General features: G+C 34.8%; 1 non-coding gene and 1 pseudogene across 1 annotated transcript; both read right to left on the bottom strand.

The window, feature by feature from the left end:
• Window positions 1-11,263, bottom strand: part of LOC143683312 (cullin-associated NEDD8-dissociated protein 1 pseudogene) — a 42,869-nt pseudogene extending 31,606 nt beyond the window's left edge.
• Window positions 7,038-7,181, bottom strand: LOC143685231 (U4 spliceosomal RNA). Its single transcript, XR_013176480.1, has one exon. It is a non-coding gene; the product is annotated as a U4 spliceosomal RNA (small nuclear RNA).
• Window positions 11,264-26,323: the final 15,060 nt, after the last annotated feature.

Below are 26,323 nucleotides of genomic sequence, written 5' to 3'. Positions count from 1 at the left end.
TGAAGGATTGATTGAGGTGTGTGACAGCTTTCTTCATTATTAGATGTTCTAGTTTGCTAGCTGCCAGAATGCAACACACCAGAGACGGATTGGCTTTTAATAAAAGGGGATTTATTTTGTTAGTTCTTCAGAGGAAAGGCAGCTAACTTTCCACTGAGGTTCTTGCTTACATGGGAAGGCACAAGATGGTCTCTGCTGGCCTTCTCTCCAGGGCCCTGGGTTCCAACAACTTTCCCCGGGGTGACTTCTTTCTGCATCTCCAAAGGCCTGGGCTGAGCTGCGAGTGCTGAGATGAGGAATGCCAAGCTGCTTAGACTGTGCTACTCTGTGCTCTCTTTTTTGAGCACCAGCCAATTAAGTCAAACATCATTCATTGCAGCAGGCCCGCCCCCTAGCTGACTGCAGATAAAATCAGCAACAGGTGAGGTTCATGTACCATTGGCTCATGTCCACAGCAACAGAACTAGGTGTCTTCACCTGGCCAAGTTGACAACTGAATCTAACTACCACAGGGGATTTATTTAGTTAAAGTATAGTTCTTTAGAAGAGAGGCAGCTAACTTTCAACTTGGGTTCTTGCTTACCTGGGAAGGTACAGGGTGATCTCTGCTGGCCTTCTCTCCAGGCCTCTGGGTTCCCACAACTTTCCCCGGGGTGATTCCTTTCTGCATCTCCAAAGGCCTAGGCTAAGCTGCAAGTGCTGAGATGAGGTATGCTGAACTGCTTGGGCTGTGCTACCTTGAGTTCTCTCATTTAAGCACCAGCCAATTAAATCAAACATCATTTGTTGCAGCAGGCATGCCTCCTAGCCAATTGCAAATACAATCAGCAACAGATGAAGGTCACATGCCATTGGCTCATGTCCACAGCAATAGAACTAGGCATCTTCATCTGGCCAAGTTGACACCTGAACCTCACTACCACATTAGGGTACATGTTTCTCTTTTTAATTATATATACATTATATATTTAAAGTAATCTTTGAGACTGTGAATATCCTGTTCCCCCAAAATATTTACCCAATGGGTTCTAGCATCAACTTATGATCGCTTTATCAATTATTTCAGTGTTTGCCACAAGATGCTTTTTAACTCTATTTTCTTTCATTTATTATTAGCATTCTTCTGTAAAGAACAGTCTTCTTTATCCCCTCCACTTTATTTTTTACTATTTATTCTGGCTTGTTATAAAGCACACACATACATGCACATGCACATATACACATTAGAAGTGTCAAACTCCATTACTGTCATCATTCTTTTCAATGTTCAAAGTATTCTGAATTGAGCCATCAGGAAGAGCTCCTACAAGCTAGTGTTTGTCTTTGGATATATTTATCCTCTTCTTTTTTGCAACAAAGTAACAAGATATCCCATGCTTGTCCATTCCATAACTCAGTCCTAAAATCAGCCACTTCTTCAGGAATTTATTTCCTTTTTATTTTTTTGGTGGTGAAAAGCATTTACTAACCGCTATAGTGGCACTGAATATGTTCATCACTTCTGAGGTAACATTGTTTCTAGGCCCTTTCAGTGATCAGAAGTAGGAATATAATGTACCTATATTAATACTTCCCTTTTCTAGGCTATTCACTCAGTTTCCTGCGTTCTATATTTTTGTGTCTTCACTCACACTAAAAACCCTGGGTCTGGACAATATCACTATATTTATGTATTCACTCTAGCTTCATCACAGGCAAAATGGTCTTGGAATTAAAACACTTTTACCCATCCACCAAGTATGGTTCAGATGTTTTCATGGTTCTTTTTGTCCTCAGACAAGTTCTCATGTAATTGTACAGTAGGAGCACTATGTCCAAAATTACTTGGAATAATTTGGCCTTACTCTTGTGTTACCAATTTTATATGAAGTTAGGTTCACCTTTCTAATTTTATTTTCTGAGTATGTACAACATTAACATGGTTAAAAATCACTATATAATGAGGCAATTTTAGAGAAGTCTCATCCTCTTTCCTGTCTCTCTTAGTTTGCCAGGGTGCTATGGCAAACACCTCGCATTGGTTGGCTTAAACAACAGGAATTTATTGCTGTGTGTATGTGTGTGCATGTATGTGTGTGCATATTTGGGGGCTAGAAGTCCAAAATCTAATGGGTAATACTCTCTCCTAGTCTGTTACACTCTGGCGCCGACTTGCCACAATCCTTGAGGTTCCTTAGCTTCCTCTATTATATAGTGATCTGTCTCCCTTCTTGTAACTTTCTCTGACTTTCAGCTTCTACTAACTTTGGGCTTCTTCTCCTATTATGTCATCTATATCTCTATTTAGTTTTACTCTATTTATGTGGTCCCCAGTCAAATGGATGAAAGCCCATCCTAATTGTTTGGGCTCATCTAAATAAGATCAAAGCACCTATTCAAAAAATGAATACACACCCACAGGAACATGAATTAAGACTTGAACATGTATTTGTGAGGAGTATATGACTGAAACTCCAACATTGCTCCTCTACCCCATTCTCACACCTGCGGGTAAGCAATTACACTGGTATCTGTTTTATCCTTGCTGTGTTTCTTTTTGTAAACTAAGCACATGTAAACACATATTCTAATTTCTCTTTCTTTGTCATGTAAAGGGCATGATATTTTATAGGACATTTTTAAAAACACATATATCATAAAAATCACTCCACATTAGTTCATAGGACTCCTCCTCATTTTTATTTTGACATCTGTTCTGTGAATATCACAGTTTATTTAATCATTTACCTATGTGTGGGCATTTAGATTGTTTCCAATATTTTGCTGTTACAACTAATGCCACGATGAACAATCCTGGGCAGTGATTCTTTTGAAGAACACAGAGATATATTTTCAAGGTAAATTTATAGAAGTGCTATTACTGTGTCAAAAGATAAACTCAGGCGGGCCGCGGTGGCTCAGCGGGCAAAAGCGCTTGCCTGCTATGCCGGAGGACCTCGGTTCGATTCCCGGCCCCAGCCCATGTAACAAAAACAAAGAAACGGAATACAATAAAAAAAAACAAGAAAATGTTTAAAGATGTTTCCCTTTCTTCCTTCCTTCCTTCCTTCTATCCTTCCTTCCTTCTCTCTGTCTTTCCTTTAAAAAAAAAAAAAAAAAGATAAACTCATATGTGATTTTGATAGGTATTGTCAGAGTTCTCTTTGTAGGGTTATAGTATTTTGTATTCATGTCGCAAATGCATGAGGTAGCTTGTTTCCTTGTATAGTAGAAGCAATACGAGAGGCAATTTCTCAGTATAGGTTTAATTTTCATTTCTCTTATGAATAAAGTTGAGCATCTTTTCATGTTTAACAGCTAGTTATGTGTAAATATACATACACATGCCCAGACTAGAAAGAAGTTCATCAATATTTCCTCTTTTTTTATATGGTTTAATTAAATGATTTCATTTTTTACATTGAAATAACTTTATCTATTTGTAGTTATTATATTTGAATTTTAATTTATAAAATTATTATAAAGATGATAATACTGGAGAACATTTATACATAGTTATGATTAATTAAATTAATATGAAATTTGCCTGAAAGTGTATCCTTTCATTATTAAGCAAATTATGTTATTTTTCTGACATTTGTCTTCTCTAAGTAGTCCAATGACTGACACATATATTAAACAAATTCTTAGTTTAGACACTTTACTGAGAGAATTTGTTGACATTTATTTGTATGTTAATGTGAAAAGGGATCTCCATGGAAAATCATAGTTGAAAAGAATTGGACACTGCCTTTAAATTTTATAACAAGACTACAGGTTTCCCCAACTACTGAATTTTATAGTTATTTTCATTTTATCGAGGCTAGTGCTAAATCTTGTGAGTAAAATATATATATATACTTGATGGCTAGACCCATTTTAGAAAGTTCAAAAGTACATGCAGTCTATACTACTACACTATACTACTACAATATAGTACCCATTTACTATCCACAAGATGTCCTTAGGTCTTCTTGGTTAAGATACCAAGAAAAAACTTATTATTTGCCTTAGCTTTCTCACTCAAGTTGAGAAAAGTTGTTTAATAATTTATCAATTAAAAATCCCATATCAAGAATTCTCTAAAATCAAGCAGAAAGACACCAGGGAGAATAATAAATCATTAATTATTTATAGAGTTCCTTTTTCACCTTTACATTTGGTTTTATTTTGGCAGGGAATTGTCATAGGAAATTGATTTAAAAGGGTGGAACAACAACATGTCTATTTTGCTTTCTATTGCATATCAAGTACCCATCACGTAATAACCTAAACTAAAATTGCTGAATTAATGAATAAAGGAATTTAGTATCGATGAAGGTCAACATTTCTTTTGCAACAGGTGCTATACACTTCCTGAAATATCAATTTCAGGTATATATATATTTCAGGTGTGGAGAGTGCCCCTCCCCCGCAAAGATTGTCACCTCCTAATCCTGAGAACCTATGACTACATTAGGTTAAATGACAAAGTGGAATCAATGTTGAAAACAGAATTTTGCATGCAAATGAACTGATCCTGAGATAGGATGAGTGTCCTAGATTTTCCAGGTGCATCCAATGGAATTAGAAGGGTTCTTAAGAGTGGAAGAGAGAAGCAGAAGAAAATTCAGAGGGAGATTTGATTAGGCAAGAGTCAGAGTTATGCGATGTGAGAAGGATTTGACTCACTTTTGCTAATTTTGAAGATGGAGGAAGGGGGAAACAAGCCAAGGAGTGTGAATGGCTTCTAGAAACTGGAAAATACAAGGTAATGAATCTACTCAGAACCTCCATAAAGGCAGGCAGCCCTGATGATATCTAGATTTTAGCTTGGTGGTACCTGGGTCAGACTTCTGAACTCCAGGACTGTGAAATAATAAATTTATGTTGTTTGTCACCAAGTTCATGGTAATTTTTTACAGCAGCAATAAGTTACCAATACAACAGGACATTTTGGTTCATTTGGTTTTATCTGATTGCTGAGGCAGACATTTTTCTTTAGTTTACTTAGAAGTTCTACCAGAACCAATACCAGAGGGAATTGCAGCTGCTGGTATTCCCATCACCAAGAAATAAGCCTGCCTCTACTTGTGAGGGCCATACTCTGACAAAATGTTCAGTTTAAGAAAAAAGAAATATACATGGAGCTGTGATGGCAGAAAGGACAACTAACCCTGGTAATTAGTGAGTCATGCTGTGGTTCCGCTGGGCATCTTCTTAGAGCCTTTTCTTCTGCAATACTTGCTGTGTCTTGGGCTTGTAAAAAGCCAGTGAATGGGATACAATAGGTATATCTTTTCATTCATTTCAAAGATAGGAGGATAATTCAAAGTTCATAAGAAATTCACATATGTATACAGACACACAACTATGGGATCCCTGTGTTTGCAGAAACCTAAAAAACAAAAATAAAAATCAGAAATGATCATTTGCTCAAAGGAAAGGTATTTCTTTTGGTGAATAAAAATATGATTCCTTCAAATAGAGAAAGTAGCATAAAATCATAAAAAGTGTTTAAAAAATCTGGTATACAATAATAAGGTTGTAATTGGAGATTAAAAGAACATAAATTAACATGTTTAGTTTGTAGTTTGAAATTTAAAGAAATAAGTGCAGATACAAATATTATAAAGAAATGCTTCTTTCCTAAAGTAGATCCTTTATATATTCGGTGCTCACAAGGCTTTGTGAACTGTTCCCACTAAATTACTTATGAAAAAAATAAAATAGGAGTAAGAATCATATGCCCAGTTTTAACATGCTCTTATACATTTCTACAAATTTTAAATTTTAATTTAAAATTTTAGGAATTAATTTATCTTTGAAATAGTTTTTGCTAAAATTATTTAAACTATTTTGCAATCTTCAATACTCATAATGATTATCAATGTTCCCTTCTGAATTTCTTGTGGACCCCAGAAAAGCCATGTTTTTAATACTTATTCAATATCACTGGGTGGAAGCTTTTGATTATCTATGGAGATGTGACCCACCCAGTTGTGGGTGGTAATTTTTGGCTAGATGGTTTCCATTGAGATGTGTCCCCACCCATTCAAGGTGGAGTTGCTTACTAGAGCCCTTTAAGAGGGACCTTTTTTGGAAAAAACTTTAGAGTTATGAGAGCTCACACAGCCAGAGACCTTTGGAGATGAAGGAAAATGCCCCTGGGGGAGCTTCATGAAATAAGAAGCCTGGAGAGAAAGCTAGCAGACATTGCCATGTTCTCCATATGCCTTTCCAGTTGAGAGAGAAATCCTGAACATCATCAGTCTCCTTGAACCAAGGTATCTTTCCCTGAATGCCTTAGATTGGACATTTCTATAGCTTTGCTTTAATTTGGGCATTTTTTCATGGCCTTAGAACACATAACCTTGCAAATTAATAAATTCCCCTTTTTAAAAGCCATTCCATTTCTGGTATATCACATTATGGCAGCTTGCAAGCTAGAACACGTTCCTACAATACTCACAATGATTATCAATGTTCCCTTTCTTCATATTCAAAAGAACATACTCTGAATATCTGATGGTGCATGAACAGTTTAGCATTAATAAAATCTTAAAGTTATTTAGACACATTTTATCTTGCTATTCGGAAAACTGCTTAAAAAGCAAACTGTCAGGCAGGCCACGGTGGCTCAGCAGGCAGAGTTCTCACCTGCCATGCTGGAGACCCGGGTTCAATTCCCGATGCCTGCCCCTCCCCCCCCAAAAGCATTTTGTCATAGAAGAATTATATAGTATTACTAATTTTCATTCATATGAAATGTATGTATCATAGTGAGGAGAGACACAGAGGTTTGGTTCCTCGTTTGTATCAAGAAATAAACATGTCAGCTTTCTATATAGTACTGCAACCCCACAATACTGGTTGAAATCTGTTTGAATTAATATGTACTTCTCTGTGAAATGTTGTAACCCCTGTGTCTGTTTTAGAATACAACTGAAAAAATCTGAAACTAAACTTATTTTAGAAGGTGAAATTGTTAAACATAATTCTCTTACCAATTTATTTTCACTAACCATGAATATATTTTGTCAGTCATCATTTCTTGCTCCTATACTATTTTTTATCAGTCTCTGTAGAGATTGTCAAAATTGCCAATGCTGACTATATTTCACCTCATCACTGTGGGGTTTTGAACGAGAAAAGTTTTCAATGAAAAATAATCACACCTTGAATAAACTTCATTGGCTATGAAATAGCCATGGCACAAAGCCTCTTATACTTTTTCAATGCCCTATTCACACCTTTACATCTATCCACTCTTTTGAGACAATTATATGCACTGTATAATTTAGACAAAATCATTCATGCAAAAGAGAACTCTAAATAGCTTAAAAATCTATATGTGCAATATAGAGCGGCAAAGTTAGAGGAAAATGCAGCAAAATAGCTTTGTGATGAACATGCAAAGAAATATTAAACAATCTTCAAAAGCACATGTCATAGGGCAACAGTTTGACTATTGGGATTTTGTAAAAATTGAGGTTTTGTGCAATAAAGAAGACCATATTGTGACTGTAATTCACAGCACTGAATCATGTATTTGAATATGTTTAAAAGTGAAAATTTTAAGCTGTGTATATGCTATTAGAATAATAATTTTTCAAAAAAATCCATAGAACTGCACAATACAAACAGTGGGCCCTAAATTAATTCATGAACTATAGTTAAAAGTGCAATCATAAAAATAGGCTTTCATCAATGGTAACAAATGTACCACACCCATGCAAGGTGTTAATAATAAGGTGGTATACGGGAATCCTATATTTCATGCATGATTGTTCTGTAAACCCACAACTTCTTTAATTAAAGAAAGGCCACAGTGTATAGAATGGGTGAAGATACATGTAATGACACTGAATCTGGATTATTATCTTGGATATACAAGAGATTTCTGTGACTAAAATGAAGAAAGAACCCATAAAAGAAAGTAAGCAAATGAAGAAAGCAACGATAAAAAAGTAAAAGTCGAATCTAACCAAGTCTATAAAGAAACTTTCAAACTGAGTTTAATCATATAAATGCAAAAACCATATGACTTTACCATGCCACCTTTAGCTTGGCCCATAAATGGAAAGCATTGAAAAGTGTGTAGGTGTAGGAATGTGCAGGCCTGTCTGGTGGAATTGTAGATTGGGACAGACATACCTGAGAAAAGTTACAGCTGTGAAGTTTACTATTTCTGATCATCCACAACCTATTGATCCACTAGTAAAGAACTACATTAGGTGATTTCCTAAGAACACTGGAAGACCCAGATTTGAGTGTAAGAGTAGCCTTGGTCACATTCAATTCAGCAGCACATAACAAGCCATTATTAATAAGGGATATTTTAGATACTGTTCTTCCACATCTTTAAAATGAAACAAAGTTAGAAAGGAGCTTATAATCAGTTATGCTTTAAACCATAACTAAAATATAGTGTGCATCCACCTTATTTTACCTTTTCACTTCCCAATAACGGGCATCCTGAATGCTTCCAACTCCTCTCTCCTCACCTCCACAAATGGCTACAGGGAATATGTGTATGTGTGTATATGAATATACATATGTGTATATGTATTCTCATATGGATCTGTATAAAAATGAATCTGGGGGCGGGACACCGTGGCTCAGCAGGCAGGAATGCTTGCCTGCAATGCCAGGGGATCTGGGTTCAATTCCCAGTGCCTGCCCACGTAAAAAAAAAAAAAAATACAAAAATGAATCTGAGGGTTATATTCAGAATGGTAATTGATGGTTAAGTGAAAGCCTACAGATTTTACTTCCAGCTGCCCACTTAAGTCAATATGATGCCCAACCTCTCCAAGAGAAAATAGAGCTAACAGACAAATGGAATCTGTAGATCTTGAGTTCTTGACATCTTAAATAAACTGACTTACTACAGCTGGTCCCTCTTTAGGGCATGCTTGAGTAAGGGTAGCTACACATTTGGCAGTGGAATAGTAAGACTGCTTGTGAGTAAGAGCCTTGTGCTTCAAGAGTAAACAGGACTTGTCAGCATGCACAACAAATTTATGTATCCTAGGTTATTTGTTCCAGTGACAGCCAGAGCTTGGAAAAGTCTAGCATGGCACTAAGAGCACCTCCCTGCAACAAGAGCAATCTCACAAGTCCAATAAGTTCATTGAGAGTGGATCCACTTATCTTTGAAAGTGTAGTAAGAAAACTGATAGCCATTGGTGAAACATGTATATCACTTTCACTGATAAGAGGTGGGAGCTCATCTAGGACTACATCAATCATGGCAGGTGTCAAGCTGTCACTAGTTTTTAATTAGAATATCTAGGGCAGAAAGGGTACCCAGTTTCAAAGCTCTGTTTTTTCCTGAGAAAGGAAGCAAGGATAGGAACCCCTTCTCCCAGGACAGGCCTCAAATCTATCTTCAAAGATGACCAAGCAATCATGTCAATGCTTTCACTGTAGTTTATTAGGTAATTTCATTCTTTAGTCTCTCCAAGAAAATATGAAGGGTATTAGGCAACTCAGAACCCAAATTGACTCCAAGGTTGTACATCATTTGTCCCATACCAGAAATAGCCCTTTCCTTGACTTCCTGATAAATGCCAGCTGCTTTTAACCTATTAATGGTGCAGGTAAATAAATCTTTGATATAAGGAGTTGACATAAGGAAGCCTGATCTAAAGGATGAATTACTTCGACAAGTTGTTGTGTAACAAGAATTGCTTCAGATGCAATCTTGTAAAATGGGTCTCCAACACAAGCCACCACTGGAGAGACCAAGGCCTGAACATGAGGATAGAAGACTTGAGAAGAACGGTTACAGAGAATTACACATAAACATTACAAACCATTAATCTTCAAATTCGATGAGTTTGATTTATCATTCTGTGAGAAAATGATACCTGGTACAAGTAGAGGAATGTGCTTCATTAGGGCCCCAGGTAATACATTTACCAGTTCAGTTAACATGTTAAAACACACTGCTGGGTCTTCACACTTTTTTCTTTCATCTGTTTGTGCATTGCTTTAACAATGTTGGGAATCTGACATTGAAGCATTGTTTAAAGGTGCTTCTCCCTATTCCATTGCATCAGGGCCAAAAAGCCAACTTTGCACAGGACAAGTATGCTTCAAAAGGGAAAGGTATGCATGGAAAACATCTGCTTTTACATTCTCTTCACACTCTTTAAGTATGGATATTAGTGCAGGAGAGACAATTTTGTATAATTTTGGAAGCATTTCATGTCTTGTGCTTACTACAGCATCCAAGCACTCAGCAGCTGCATGTCTCACTTTCCAACTCATGTCATCATCATCACTGTATTCATCATCGCTCGCTTCATCGTTGTCATCACTACCATCAGCATCCAAAGCATTTTCATCTTCATCTTCACATCATAATTATATTTCAGATCATAGGTAAGATATTTAAGACAAATATGTATAATGGTAGGAACAGGAGGATATACTTCCTTAGGACATTTTCTCACAAATGATTTGAAGGCTTGAATGCAGTATTCTCTTAATTAGTCATTTGCAATTTCAAAATTTTACCACCAAAGGAATTATCTTCTCAAGATAATCACCTATTCGGTGACTAGCTTGCCTACCAGTAGCAGCAGTACATTGTATGTAGGTTCTTGTTGTTGACATGGAATAATTTTTTGACAGCTAAAACAAAAGATGTTCCATGGGATCTACAAAAACTATATTTCTACAGCTCATAACCAGATGGCCAAGAGTGATAATGGTTCTTTCCCTCACTGCAACTCTAGGGCTAGTTAGTTGGGGGAGTAGACAGGTAAGAATTGAAGGATGGAAATGGACAAGAAGTCCTCCTTGCCTGCTTAACATATCAGCTGTAATATTCAAGGCTTCTAGTTGAAAAGAGACAGCTTTCTGTTTTGCTATTGCACTGGTCAGACGTCCGGATATCTTTCTACATACATTAGCAGCTAACGCAGATCCACTGGAAGCAGGAGGAAATTCTCTGTTTATTGTCCTAAGGCCAATACTTGAAATACTCAAAGTTGTTCTTTATCAGAAAGCATGTTAGTGCAGAGGGTATTTACAATTGTCTCTTCTTGGTATTCTTTCACTTTACTCACTAGAGGGCCAAGATATTTGACAGTTAAATTTTGTACCTGTCTATTTTTATCTTCCAGTAACGTCAAAATAATTTTTACTACTTTTCTTTCACTATCATCATCCAACTTGATGGAATCATTCTGCAGTTGTGTCATCAAATCATCTGTAGCCATAAAATGAAGTCCTTGTTGCCGGATGTCATTTTCTCCAGCAAATTGGAAATATGGTACAAGGTGCTCGTCATGTTGATGGCCTCGATCCCACCTGCTGCCAAACAATATGCATTTTATAAAAGCATATACTAATAAAAATATTAGAATGGTTGCTTAGACCATAGGATAGAACAGGAATATGAGGACAGAAGAAAATAAAATAAGAAAGGTGGGAAAACAAGAACACCCACACTAATTTTATTGGTTTATTTTGAACCAATGATTGATCCAGAAATACCAAACAAGAGACGTTTTCAATAACAAAAATGTGTCATAAACACAATCCCTAAATTCAGTGATTGTAAATAGGTGACTATCTCATAGCCTTTAAAAAATAAAATAGAGAAGCCTTTAAAAAATAAAATAGAGAAATATGAGGAATTATGATATTCTGCTTGGTAGAACTGTAAACCAACACATGATCTGTCAACATATCTTTAACATATTTTTTAAACAGTAACTAAGAATCCCACATATGGAACATAACTCTCCAAGAGGCATTAGCGGGAGAATATGCTGTCCAGAAAAACTGAGATAAGTTACTGACTTGAAAGAATTAGTCTCCTATAGGAAGATATATATTTTGTGTATATATATATATATAAGGCTTTGTGCTTGACATGAAAGTGCAATTCCCCAAAAGGAAGGGTGAACAAATGGAGAGGCACCACCATCTTGAGGACACTGCAGGTGAAATGTCTGCCTTTTTTTTTTTTTTAAACTTTTATGTACCCTATGCAATAATGGTATTATTACACAAGTATAGAGTAAACCATCCCCATGGCTATAAATATCCACTAACAGACATGAGGCTGTTCCTTATTAGATGAATACTGACTGAAGGAGACTAGGAAGGAGGAATTTGATTAATAATTTCTTTTACAGAGAATAAATAATTAAGCTTTTATTATGCAGTTTCAAGCAGCTTTTCTCTTCCTGTCCAGTTACTCCATCTATCATACTCCCATTCATTTAGCCTTCCATTTAGAATAATTTTTTTGTTATTGTAGCAACCAGAGTTAATGGGTGCTACCTTATTTAAAACTTTAAAAAAACTAGTTTATAGAAATAATAAAAATATATAATGATATTAACTTCAGAACTGCAAACCAATTAGCAATAAGCATTAGTTTTAAACTATGTCTTGGTGATGGAATAAACCACATCATTAAATATTTGTTCCAATATTCTTGCCTTATTAAGAGTCAATTTGGACTTTTGCAAGGCTAGCAGAGAATCAATTGTATGACTATGGCATGTTAAAAAAAAAAAGAATAATTAACCAATTATTGTGCTGAAAATAATTGGATAAAGATGAAAATCCTCTGCTTGACCTAATGTTTTATTTTTCTATCTCACATTTAGAAATGCAACTTTCAAATATGCAACTACACAATTGTCCAATTTCTTATAGAATTCTTGTTAGTTAGTGCTTGCTGATTTTGAACTAAATCAAAGGACGTGGGTTGGCCATGGTGCCTCAGTGGCACAGTTCTAGCCTGCCATTCTGGAGACCTGGGTTCAATTCCTGGTGCCTGCGCATGCAAAATCAATCAATCAATCAAAGGACATGGGTCAGATTATATGGGTAGTTCTAGTTTCCCCTCAAACCTGACAGACACTGGAGGTCTTTGAAGGTAGTAGAAGAAAATGAAGTCCTAGATCACTAGGACATTTTTATCTTTTCCCTAGCATTTAACAAACTAACATAACTGTACTCACATATCTTACCTCTTACACATGGCTGAGGCAAATTTCCGTGTGTTTGAATTGTTTAGTAAAACCAATGTTTTCCATCATAAATATGTTTATTTTTAAAATTTTATTGATGTCAAAAACAAAATGCTTGACTTAGAAGACCATTTCTTTGAAAAATACAGAGTAGCATCAATCTTTTAATATTTAAAAGTCACTTTAGAATTATTATATTCCATACAGTTAGTACTTCTGCTGCAATATTTGGCATTACTCCAGTGGAATTCAAGTAATTGAAATGTGATAAAATAGGTATCTGATTTTAATGAAAGGCTTTTTTTCTCTTCCTCTCTCTGTTCCTTCCTTCCTCTCTACCTCTCCCTTCCCCTCCATTCCTTTTCTTCCTTCCTTTCCTTCCTTTGCTTCCTTCCGCCTCACTTTGGTGCCCCCCCCCCCCCCCCGTTTCTTTCTGGTTAAATCATTTATGTGTTTTGCTGCAGTTTCATTGATCAATGTTATAATTTAAGATGGTAGGCATTTAGGATATATTTAGTCATCTGTAGTATAGCACAGTCACCCAATGCTGGTTTCAATTCAAGTAGAAAACCACAGGAAAATTATTCCACATAGTTAGTCCTTCTGCCACTTGCAATATCTGTGATAGAAGAATGTTTTCTTCTACTACCAAATTATATTCAGATATTTTCTTTATGCCAAAATGTAGTTTTTATTTTGATAAAACAATTTGAGGTATGTTTGCTTTAGATTCAATTATGGAACTTAATAGAATACTGTGTTTGATTTCAAAGATCTTTTGAATGTGACAATGTATCAAATATGCATGATTTTATCAACACATATAATTATAGAGCCAATGATGGCTTGTGATAATGATTGGGACAGCTCAGAATGCTGGAGTAACTATTCAGTAATCTCTAGAGCTTCTGATGTAGAGATTAAGGGTGGAAATGTTGCACTTCCTAATCTAGTTTTTGAAATTTCTAACTCACTGTTCAGAGTGAAAAATAATTTATACCAGACATATATGGTAAGGAATGATTGTTTTATATATTTCAAATGTCAGAATTTATTCTATTTTACTTTTGAAAGAAAAGCTCTTACACATATCTATATTTTGTGGCTGAGAATTTCAGTTACGAATTCTATATGAAATTTTAATTGAGAACACAGGAAAACTGAAACAGGGTAAGTATGAACATTTTTTTCAGAAAAATAGAGTTTAATGTCACCACCAGACTTGGCTATTGGGCAGCAAATGATGTACTTATCTCAAAAGAATAAAGAAATCAATCAGGGAAGTCAGCACACGCTTTCGGCATGGGCAGAGTATTTGGCACCAAAGTAGCCTTAAGCCCCAAGCAATGGAAGAACTGTCATGTTTTGCTATAATTATAGGTATTGGATGGGCAAGATACTGCCTGATCATAAACCCAGGTCAGGAGTACTATTATCTTGCATCTTAAAACCTTCTGAAAGGTAAAACTTATGAAGGTGCGGTATATTGATCATCAGGGAAAAACTATGCAGTAGATATCTAGTCTTTTCCAAATGATGATGATGATAATGCCTTAAAGTATTTTACAATAAACAAATAATGTATCTCTTGCAAATGTAGCCCTTTGAAGAAAAGGAGAACAACTGATTACTGGTTGATAGTGAAGAGTGAAAATTCAGAAGACTGTCTACTTCGTGATTTACATAGGCTACCACAGGATAAAGATAGTTCCCTGGTTGTGCTGCTGACTGAGATGACAATTAATCTTCATATTAAATATTATAGAAATGATGTGTCACTTGGCTTCACAGATAATTATTTTAGTTTTAAAGCAGATTTTTTATGCTTTCCCTTCTTTTCATTTCAAAACTTTCATTTAAGATGCGTTCTCCTGTGTCCCTTTTTCATTTCTGCCATTTTATGCTTTAGTGCTCGCAGTCTGTAGATGTAGATAGCCTTGTTTTCAGTGCAGAAATAGTTCCTTTTCACACATAACTCAGTCTTTGCCCTGGGTGCAATAATGGATGTTAGTCAACCATTGTACTCTGTTCTAGTCAGTGTCCATAGGAAATAATAGCCATTATGGGAAGGAGTAGTGTTATATATAGGATTTTGTAATTGTAATGTTGCTACATATTTTAACAAGAAAGCAAAACACTCATTCTTGATGTTGTTTCCAAAATACCCTACTATTTATTGCTGTTTTTCCAGTTCTGCCGTATAGTCTGCTGCTTCTACTCAATGACATGCCATGTCCACTCAGCATCTCAAAGTCTCTTTTTTGGCGTCGCTGTTGACACTCCCTCTGTTCACCTAGTTGTGTCATCCTTACCTTCCTAAGCATAAGACAGATGACCTCAGTCTATCAGGCAGACACAACCACTCACTCTAACACTTCCCCTAGCCCCATTTTTGTTTATTCTATGCAGGTCCACGGATAGTGGCTTCACTGAAGAAAGAATGAGTCAGAGTTGATGTGCTACCAGAAGAGATGTTAACAAAGGAGAAAAATATCGACAATAGGATGGATGGACTATGGAACAGGGAGCAGGATGGCAAGGCTTGTTAGTTTTGCTTCAGTATTCCTTTAGGCTATAATTTCCACGGTATTTTCCATTCAGTTATTCCATCCACATAATCATTCATCAGGTAAATATTATTGTCTCCATTTTTTTTTTTTTTGCATGGACAGGCACCAGGAATCGAACCCAGGTCTCCAGCATGGCAGGCGAGAACTCTGTCTGCTGAACCACCACGTGGCCCACCCTATCGCCTCCATTTTAAGATGAGGAAACTGGGTTTCAGAAAGCTTAAGTAATTTAAGCAATAATGTTGTAAATCCATATTTACTTCACTCAAAAACATATAATTTTTTTTCTACCATTACACATATGAGCACTTTATTATTATTGTACAGTTGATTCCCAAATATCTTGAACCTACATTTCAGTTGCTGATTCTCTTTGATGTAGCTAGAGTTACAGTTGAAAAATATAGGCTTCATATAAAGGTTTCTTAGGTACATTGACAACATTAATAAGTCCCATGAGTTTTTTCTCCACCCACCCATCCCCTCACTTTTTAAATTTTTACCTTTGTCCAGGTTTGAGGAAGGGAGGACAGTGGAAGTTGTAAGAATTGCCCTGCTAATAATTTATTCACCTCCCAGGATCTCCATCATTTCTCTTCTATCCATTATCATGTGGATTTATTCACTGTCTCTCCCCCCATTTTAATTCATTCTTTATTCTTTCTCTCTTATCTCACAGTACAAGATTTTGTTCCATCAAATAGCATTTATTATGAGTGATCTTTTTTATTATTTACTTGAAATATTTTCCAATGCCTTTATATTTTTAATTCTGTAGAGGTTAGTGTTATAAAGATGAAGGAAAAGTGGCTCTATGAATATAAAGAGGTACTGTAATGTTTCCATTCACTTTCAATTTTTTTGTCCCATAAAAAATACTATTTGTTGTGTTCTGCTAGAAAGCAGTTTTTTGATGGATACAAAATGTTTCTTCAGTTTACCTCATGAGAGAGTGAAACACTAGTTAGATAACAGATATTACAACTCCCCACAAAGCCCTTTTAGAAAACAAATAATTAAAAACAAAACGTGCTGTTTGAAAACAAGAAGGCATATAACAGTTACTGGATACAGTTATTTGAAAAAAAAAGGCATTAAATTATAATTGCTTGGGTAAAAAACAAATCAAGTTTTCCCTAGATGTGTAGAAATCATACACTGTGGAGTAGCCTCTTACAAAGGAAACATGATTCAAACACTCATAAATCAAATAATTTTCTAATTTAAAAAATGGCAACTGATTGTGCTGTAAGAATTCAGTTCATGCTAATGATCAGATTTGCTTCAAATACGATGAAGGCAAAAAAAAATGTGATTAAAATCATTATGCAATTAAAAATAAGATTTTATCATGATGGAGCATACGTTGAGACTCAATCTGGAGCAAGTGACTTAGCCTTTTGGAGGCTCAGTCTTTAATGTATATAAAATAGAGATAATTTTACGAACTTTGCTGGTTGGTTGCAGGGTATTAGAAAATGAAATACTATATGTAAAACACATGGCAGAGTGCCTGGTAAACTATTGCTACAACCATCATTATATGGAAGTTGTATGATTGGAACAAATATGTTTTTTAGCTTGTAAATGGCAATAAGTATTTAGATTTTAAAAGCATCACGTACAAACTATTTACTTTGTGAGGTAGCTATTACTTTACTATCTAATATTTCAAAATTCTTATGTTACTTTGAGTGAAAATTAGAGCATATTCCTTGACAGCTGCTTTGCTCCCTAAATTTGCACCCATATGGAGATCAGGGAAGAAATGGAATCTCTTATATTATAGTCGGTTCTAGAGCAGTTTCATACTATAACCTTCAAGGGTTATGAGTCTATCGCATGCCCATTAGCACACTTACCAAAGATAAAGCAAGGAATTATCCCTATAGTTTGTTCAGATGGTTGATGACAACACACAGGAAATTCCAGGTGAAGTGTCATAATTCTGCTGGAGAAAAAATAAAGTTTTCGTTTTGAGCATTTAGAAACGCCAATAAGGGAAAGCAATTGAGTCGCCCATGATACTATTACAGCCTCTAATTCTAGAAAATATGAATAAATTATATGGGGTATGGTGTAACAAGATGGAGATAGTTATAAAGCCATTATGAATTTTATACGCCTGGAAATCAATTACGAGTTTATAGTTTTTAAACACAAGTTTATTGGTTTCAACTGTTATGGTAGAACTATAAAATCAAATCTCCAATTTTAAAATAACAATAGACCTTTTTTTATTTTTTTAACATGGGCAAGCACCAGGAATCGAACCTGGCTCTCCAGCATGGCAGGCAAGAATTCTGCCACTGAGCCACTGTTGCACTGTCCACAACAGATCTTTATAAATACAAATCAAGCAAATAACTCCATTATGTAACAGATAACACTGTGAACAATATTAATGAGTATAACCCTATAGATAGGTAAGTTTTATAATTCAAAGGATTAATTCCTAGTTGACAAAATTTGAATGACGCTTCCACACCCTTTCAACATACATTTCCTTTTGTTCTTTATTACTTTTATGATTAAAGATGGTAACATTAATATACTCTATTTTGCTTTTTTGGTGTTTGCAGTGATGGAGACCATTTTTGGAAATCTTCACATTTGTATTCATTTTCTACTTGCTGTGTTTGTGTATTTTCTTCCAAGTTGTCATCTGTTTTCCTTGTAATAAAAGTTAGCAAATGCATGTCATGTCTGTAGCTTATGTAGCTGCATGACATTGTACAACACTGCAACAAATTCAAATGGCAACAGGAATGTTTCTGGGGCAAAACACCAGGCTCTGTCATCTTATCATATGTGGTTTGATCATTGTTAACTTTAATTGCTTTTAAGAATAATTTTGGGGGTTTCCTCTTCCCACTCTCTGAAGGAACTCATTGGAAGGTCTGAAAAACTGTGCTAAGAGTCAAGAAGGCATAACAAGTGAGGGGTTGTCCTCATTTGTTGCAAAGACTTGGGTGAGGAAGACAGATGGAGGTTCACGGGTTAGTCAATGAGTGAAGGCTATGTTTGCATGAGAAACCTAGACAAAAACCTGCCAGGGGATCATGGTAGGACTCTGTAAATCACCATGATCTGCCGAGTCTTCCTCTGAGGGATGCTCGTGAAGAGGAAACAATAAGAAATGAAACACAATTATGTTAAAGAAATGTGACTGCCAAGTGAGAATGAGGATACTTTTTGTCTACTTGTGTAGGTGACAGTGTCATCTCGCTTCTTTGTTTCTTCATCCTTTATTCCTCTTTTCTTTTTAAGAATCCCAGCTTTTATCATGTACTCCTGCCTGCCACAGATTACATGCACCATTTACTTTTCCTTCCTCTCAAGACAAGTTTCCATTTTATTATCCCTTGAATCTTTACATTCTTAGGCAGAGCTCTAAATCTTTACATTCTCAGGCAGAGCTCTGAAATCGTATAACTGGGATTATGTTTTTTGTAAGGCATATATGTTTGCAAGTCTTGTCACATGGTTACTTGTAGAAATGTTCATGACTTGAGATTGTCAGCTTCTGATGAGCTTAGTCTTTTAAAAGTTTGAACAGTTCTTGGTATAGAGCCATGTATTCAGTGTTCCAAACGGTTGTCGATTTAAACGTAACATCACACCACTATAGGACATGCATAAATTGATAGCTTTCTTTACTTTGTCCAAAAATTATAAAATTCTTATCTAGAAAAATCAAACTTTTCAGTTAGTATGGAAAGCTTCATTCTTATGATTAGACTAGCTCTGTTTTATGAGGTAAAAATACTGACTTTAAGTTAAAGATCATAAATATTTATTTTCACATTTATTAAAAATAAGTTCTTTGTTGTTAGAAAGATAGAATTCTTTTTTAAGTAAAAGCCATTTGAAAGATTTTGCTTTCAAATTTTAAAAAATGATTTCAATATGAAGAAATAAATCATTGAATAAGTAAGAAAAGACAAAATGTGACATCAATACCTCCTCTTCTTGTATTAAATGTAATCAATGCATGTAAAAATATATAACAGTACAAACTGCTGTTGCCTAGTCTTTGTAGCATAAAGGGGAAATTTAAAATCTTTAAACATTCAGCAAAGGTTAGGATCTCTCTGACTTATCAGGGAGTGGGTTAACTATATATATAAATAGATGCTCTTTCCTCTTTGCCGATGTGATCCCATTCCAGGGCTCACAGCTTCAAGAACAGAGTACAAATGGATTTCAGTTTACAATCACCTCCTCAGACAGATGTTTTCATGCAGGATGCAACCTGCATGTCCACTCAAGTCATCCCTGAAACCGATAGGTAACGACCATATATTTCAAAGGAGTTAAAGAATATTAGAAGTATTTCATCTTTAACTTTACATTCCAGATTTATGCTCACATGCAGATACTTTAAGATATGACGTGATATGCCTGGCAATAATTCCTATTTACACAATATATTGTGGTAGTTTGAAGCTATTATGCACCCCAGAAAAGATCGTGTTTTTTTAATCCATTCCTGTGGGTGCAGACTGTTATGGGTGGGACCTTTTGATTAGGTTATTTCAATTGAGATGTGACCCACCATTCAAGTTGGGTCTTACTCTTCCTAATGGAATCTTTTATAAGAAGATAAAAGTCACAGAGAGGAGAGAGAGGAAATTAAGAGAAGCTCACAGAAAAAACCTTAGAGAACTTTAAAGAGAGAGCCACAGATGGTGATGCCAATAGCTGAGGCAATGAAACCTGGAAGAGAAAGACCAGCAGGTGTTGCCCTGTGCCCTGCTAGCCAACAGAGAAGCCCAAACTTGCTGGGAACTGGTCCTAAGAGAAGGTATCGTCCTGTTGGTGTCTTAATTGTGTCACTTTTAATGGCATTAGAACTGAAAATTTGTAAGCTCATCAATCTCCATTGCTAAAAGCCAGTCCATTTCTAGCACATTGCATTTTGTCAGCCTTAGCAAACCAAAATGACCATCATCACAAACCTGGGTAATTTAAGCTCTCAGTTATTTTCATAAGTAACATTCCTTTGTATTCCTAATATTTTTGAACACGTGTATTATATTTTCTTTAGTGAGTTGTGATGCCCTTTGATATTTCAAAATTTAACTTTATTTATTTCTGAAAAATTCAGGGGAGTGCCTTCAAGATAATCTCAAAGCATGAATCAACAGATAGAATTTAGCTATTTAGAAAGTTGCACAAGTTGCTAAAATTCCTATTGACTTTAATTTTACTCCTTGATACAACCTGATCTCCTTGTCAGATTTTGATTCCTACATGCTAATCTCTCCCAGCTTCTTATTTTAATGTGCTTGAATCACAACAACTTGCTTTGTGATTGCTACACAATAGCTTCATGATACTTTGCCATTTATCAAGCTCAAATTAAACAACTGACCTTAAGAAGCATAATTTGCTGTCTTCCTTGGGCTAGTATGTTAGTTAATATTTCTTTCTGCAGATAGTATATTTCCAACATCAGAGCAAACAGTTCACAGTAAACCAGACTGCCTTTATTTTTTCTCTGCATTCACTACTAGGAAGTATCAGTATAGTATGTCCCTTGATTTTTCTGAGTTATAAAGCCATCATTCCATCATGAAATGAAATTTGATCAATTTGAAAAATATGTTTACGCATAAGTTTTTTCCTATTACCCATGCTATTATAGGATTTTACAAGTTGATTATGGTTGACATGTTCTTATCTTTTTCAACCAAAAATTGTGGTAGATGGGTAAATCGGTATCTTTCATGTTGTTAAAGGAACAGCCTTCAGGGTCAGTGTGTCATATACTTCTGTATTCACCACTACAAATAGCAAAGTTCAGGCCACAGAGTAAGTGTTTAATAAATTTCTTTTGAATTGAATGTTTTAGTCATTTTCTAGATTATATTTTCATATCGGTTTCCTTGTTAAAAAAAGCAGCAGCTAGCGATTTGGTTGAAACCTTAAAAAGAAGCATGTGTATGGTATACACTGAAGAAAATAAAAAATGGAACCCTACCATAAAATACCTAACACCACAGTAATCTCTTAGGCCTTAAATTCTAAGTTGGTTACCCTTTTGGGTTAAGGCAAGGATAAATTACTTAACTCAAAGGGATGTGTGTGTGTGTGTGTGTGTGTGTGTGTGTGTGTAGCTACCTAGCTAATATTTTTTTTTGGCAGGGGTAGGGGGGTGCATGTTTCGGGAATTGAATCCAGGTCTTCTGCATGGAAGGGGAGCATTCTACCACTGAACCACCCATGCACCCTTAGATAATGTTTTGAGATATATATATTTTGGTATAGACTCAGGAAATATATACAAATATAAACGCTAATTTATATTTGAAGACTGGCATCGTCCACAACTCATAAAGAGTGTTGTAATGGGGAAAACTATCTCAATCATAAAGATTATACAAGAGTATTATCTAGATACATGATTTGGAATTTAATTAGGAAACAGTATCTAAGCCATAGGAATGAATATAAGAACATTTTATATTACTTTGGGGGGAGGGTGAAGTTGGGAGGTAAGAACATAGAAATTGGCAGTTTAGGGTTAATTTACTTTGGGGTAGAACCTACTGATTAATTAGTCCAGATAGACAAATCTTAATGCTATGCTATTATTTTTTTTTCCATGAAAATCAGAGAAACCAAAACAGTTGCCTTAAGTTTAAGGATCAATTTAATTTTAACTGTTGCTACTTTCAAACGTTCTTTTTCCTTGAATTCATTTCACTGATACTTTACTTCTCTGCCTTGCATAGTTTAGAATTTTCAAAAACAGTAAATAGGCTATCAACAGCAATCAAGCACTTTGGAATGCAACAAAAAGCAAGGAAATGCCCTGCAAGTTATGTTTAAAATGAGCAAAAAGTCTGTAATATGGGCCACTCTTTTAGAGAGGACAATTTTTACATGAAATAGTATGGCATGACTACTTTTCACACTGGAATTATAATATTTAACATTGTTATCACAACAAGGATAAACAATTGCTTAAGGAAATGGGGGGATCCTCCTTCTCTGGGCTACAGTGCTGACTCAGTCATCCAGAACTAATTTCCTGGCGGTCTCTGAATGCACATAAAGCTGCTCTGTAGCTGCCGCTGACAATGAACTAGTGACTGGAAAAAGGAATCTTAAACACAGTCACATCTCCTGACTGTTAAAACCCTGTTCACAAGGCACACTGATCTAATACGCTGCATGACAGGAATAGCATTTTTTAAAAATGAGTAAACAGTATACTCGTAGTCTATTAAAATATTCTATTACAATATTTCTCATATTCTATTAAAAATAGAAGATGTTGCTTAGCAACTAAATAATTTTTACATACATTCCTCAGAGTACCAAAATTCTATTTTGGGTATGTCTTTCCCATGAATAATTAAACGTTGAAAAGTTTGCTAGATACATGATTTTGTAGTAAACACTTGTCATGACATCTTAAATGAGACAATTGTTTATATTTCCAATGACCAACTGTTAAAAAAAAAAGTCTTAACACAATTTGAGTAGCGTTTGATAGGAAACGTGTTAATATTTGATACTTAAAAAGAAATATACCACTTTAACCAATTTTTAAATTAATTGAAATGGCTGGCATGCTAATTAGTGTTTATTGATTGGACTGGATCAAGTGATTGGGTTTTGTTTAAAGTGCAAATATTAGAGCCAAATCGATTCCTTTGATAGTCTTTACTACTTGGCAGAAAATAAATCCAAAAGTTGCAGAATACTGTACCTCATGTGGTTTTGCAAGGGACCAATTGTACTGGCATCTCCTGAGTAGCCAAGAGTTTACTGCCCTCTAGCAGTAACAGGGCTTGTCAAGTTCATTTGGGAAATTAGTTGTATTTAAGAATTTAGAGATATCTGAGAGAAGCCACATCAATATCTAACAATAAAGGACTAATTTAAATGTGTTAAAGACTGGAAATAATTTTTCCCTTCATCATCCTAGTTAGTCATTACTATAAAATCCAATTAGAATAGTATTGTCATATTGGATGCTTCCTTTTAATCAAGTTTTGTTGACTATTATGGTGTGGTAACCTGCTTCAAAGGGTCAAATATGAAGTTGGTTCTTTTGTGTATTAGAAGACCTGATGTGGAACTCAAGTTGAGCCTTTAAAAATGCAATTAAGTTGATTAAAGTTGACTTTATTAAATTCAAAGCAAACTTTTAACATTTGCATTATTGCATTGGTCATTAATTTTAAACTTGAATAAACAATTTTAATTTTAAAATAATGGGGTTCATTACCGTAATGTATTCATATTACTATTTTTCAACTCATAGAATCCTAGCAATTTGGAGTTTGAGGAGGTATTTTAACTTATCTTACCCAATAATTCAGGAGAAGTTAAAAATTTACAAGTGTTTGGAATGTTTTTTTTCAGTAAATGGTTGTCATTAATTTCTAATTCTGTCTTATACTACACTATTTATGTTTTGCCAATAAAGAGAAATGTTATATGTGTGTTTCAGTTTATGACCAATTTCTGAAAATATTTCATGGATAATTGAAATAAAGAAATAATTTCTGTTTCCATATTTCTATTTGTTCTGTTATAGAATTAATATGGTTTTTAGTTCTTATAGTATTTGCATTTCTCTCAATTTCTCCCTTTTTACTAAAACTTTTTCTATTTATATTTTCTTCCTCTTCTATTCAATTCATAGAAGCTTATAAATATTATATTTTCATTATGCATTTAACCTTCATCAGTATAAATGGAAGTTTTGGTTCATTAGTACTTTCTGTTTGGTTTCCCTGATTTTAATATTTCAAATTTATATGGTTCACCTTTTTCTCTCTCTATTTTTGCTCTTCATTTTTATTTTTAAAAAATAAATTGCACTTAAGAATTTAGAGGTATCTGAGAGAAAAGTAGCATCAATATCTAGAATAAAGAAAGATTAATTTAAATGTGTTAAAAATTGGGGATAATTTTTTTTCGAGAACTATGCTTCTATTACTAAGAAACAAAAGAGTCCTGACTATAATAGTAATCTACAATCATGGTTTTTATGTCAATTGAAACTCTGCGTAATATTAGGAAGTTAAAACTATTTTATATTTATGCTTTAATCATAACTTCTTTGTTTTAATGTTTAATATGTTTAAAAATAAATTTAGATGTTTAAAAATTAATTTAGACGATATGCCATAGTGCTTAATTGTACATCTTCTGGAGCGAGGTTGCCAGTTTAAAATCCTGGCTTCACCATTTCCTGACTGTGTAAAGATAGTCAATCACTTAATCACTTATATATTACCAAGGGGAATAATAATACTTGCCTCATAGGTTTGTTGTGAGAATTAAATAAGAATATAGGGCAAGTGCTTAGGAAACAGTGATGTACATAATAATAAATATGCATATAAGCTAATTTTTATTGCCTTTTATTTTTCCTTATTAATGAATTTAAATTTTCCATGAGGTGGAGATCCACTATTCATCTATGTATCTATTTAAAAGTTCCATTAACTTTAAAATTAATACTTAAATTAGTAGTTAAGGTTTAAGTTCTTAAAAGAAAGTGAAACTATTTCTATATAAACATAAGCATAGGTTTATTTTGTTTCTTTTTCCATAATATTATAAACAGAAAGAACTACAGATAGATTTTCTTCTAAAAGAACATTATTATTATTATTATATTTAACAATTATTACTTCCATTTGTTCTCATTTCTTCTGCAGCAACACCTATAATTCCTGGCATGGGCTTCCTTTCTCTGCCTTCCTTATTTATCATCTATTTCATTTATATTTCATTTTTTCTGGATTCTTAGGAAGAGTTTTCATTTTGTCACTCATTCACTTCTCTGTGGTGCTGATTCTCCTTTTTATGGACTCTTTTACTGAGAAACTTAATTCTAATCTTGTATTTTGGCTACATTTATTCTTTTCCTATCTTCACTAGAATCCCTTTGTATTTCTATGCCATGAGCCACTCAGCCTGTCTTTTAATCTCATCTTGTAACTCACTTTTCATAGTAGCCACAGCATCTTGCTTACAACTCTGTAAAGTAGATGCGTTCCCAATATTTACTCTTATCTCCTAGAAAAAAAATCTTTTTAAAAGGTGCAATTTGTTTGTTGATCTTTAGGGACATTTTCCTTTTCTCTTATATTGCAGAGTTTTCTCGTCTTTTCTCTGCTGCTGCTAATGATTTATTCATCTTAAACAGAGATAGTTCAATGTAGACTTGATGTATGCCAGCAAATAAAATGTGAATTCCTCTTCATGTAAATTAATGTCTGGTTGAGCATTGAACAAAGTCATCCTTCTCAGTTTTAAGCTATACAGCCTCAGGGGTATATACCTTCAACAAACCCCATGCCTTCACCATGTGCATAGAATGGGTTGGTGGGTAAGGACTGACTTTCTTCTACTCCTACTGCTTGGTTTCCTCTTAGAGAAGAATTTATTCCTGGATGGCAAAATGGAGTTTGTACTTCTTTGACCAGAAGAAATAATTAAAAAAAAACACTACAATTAGCAAACTAAACTGTATCCAGGACACACTAAGACGTCACCTCTAATACCAGCTTTTTATTCTGAGAGTTAGAAGGAAGCACTCCCCTCATCTCCTAGGCTGTTCAGTTCATGATTTAGTACAACCCTGGGTGCTGTAGCTCTAAGTGGATAGAGGCATAAGGGTACCAAACACAACTGGGTGCTTTGAGAAGTGGCAGTGTTAGTGTGGGGTGAGGGGTGGAAGGGTGAACTGACACAAGAGAGGGACCCCTATGAAGTGTGGAAGAGTTGACTGTCTCTGAGATTCTGTAGCAGTGAACA

The sequence above is a fragment of the Tamandua tetradactyla genome, chromosome 5 (assembly GCF_023851605.1).
Source record: "Tamandua tetradactyla isolate mTamTet1 chromosome 5, mTamTet1.pri, whole genome shotgun sequence".
Lineage (NCBI taxonomy): Eukaryota > Metazoa > Chordata > Mammalia > Pilosa > Myrmecophagidae > Tamandua > Tamandua tetradactyla.
The sequence above is the reverse complement of the archived record's forward strand: the minus strand, read 5'-3'. Positions and strand labels throughout refer to the sequence as shown.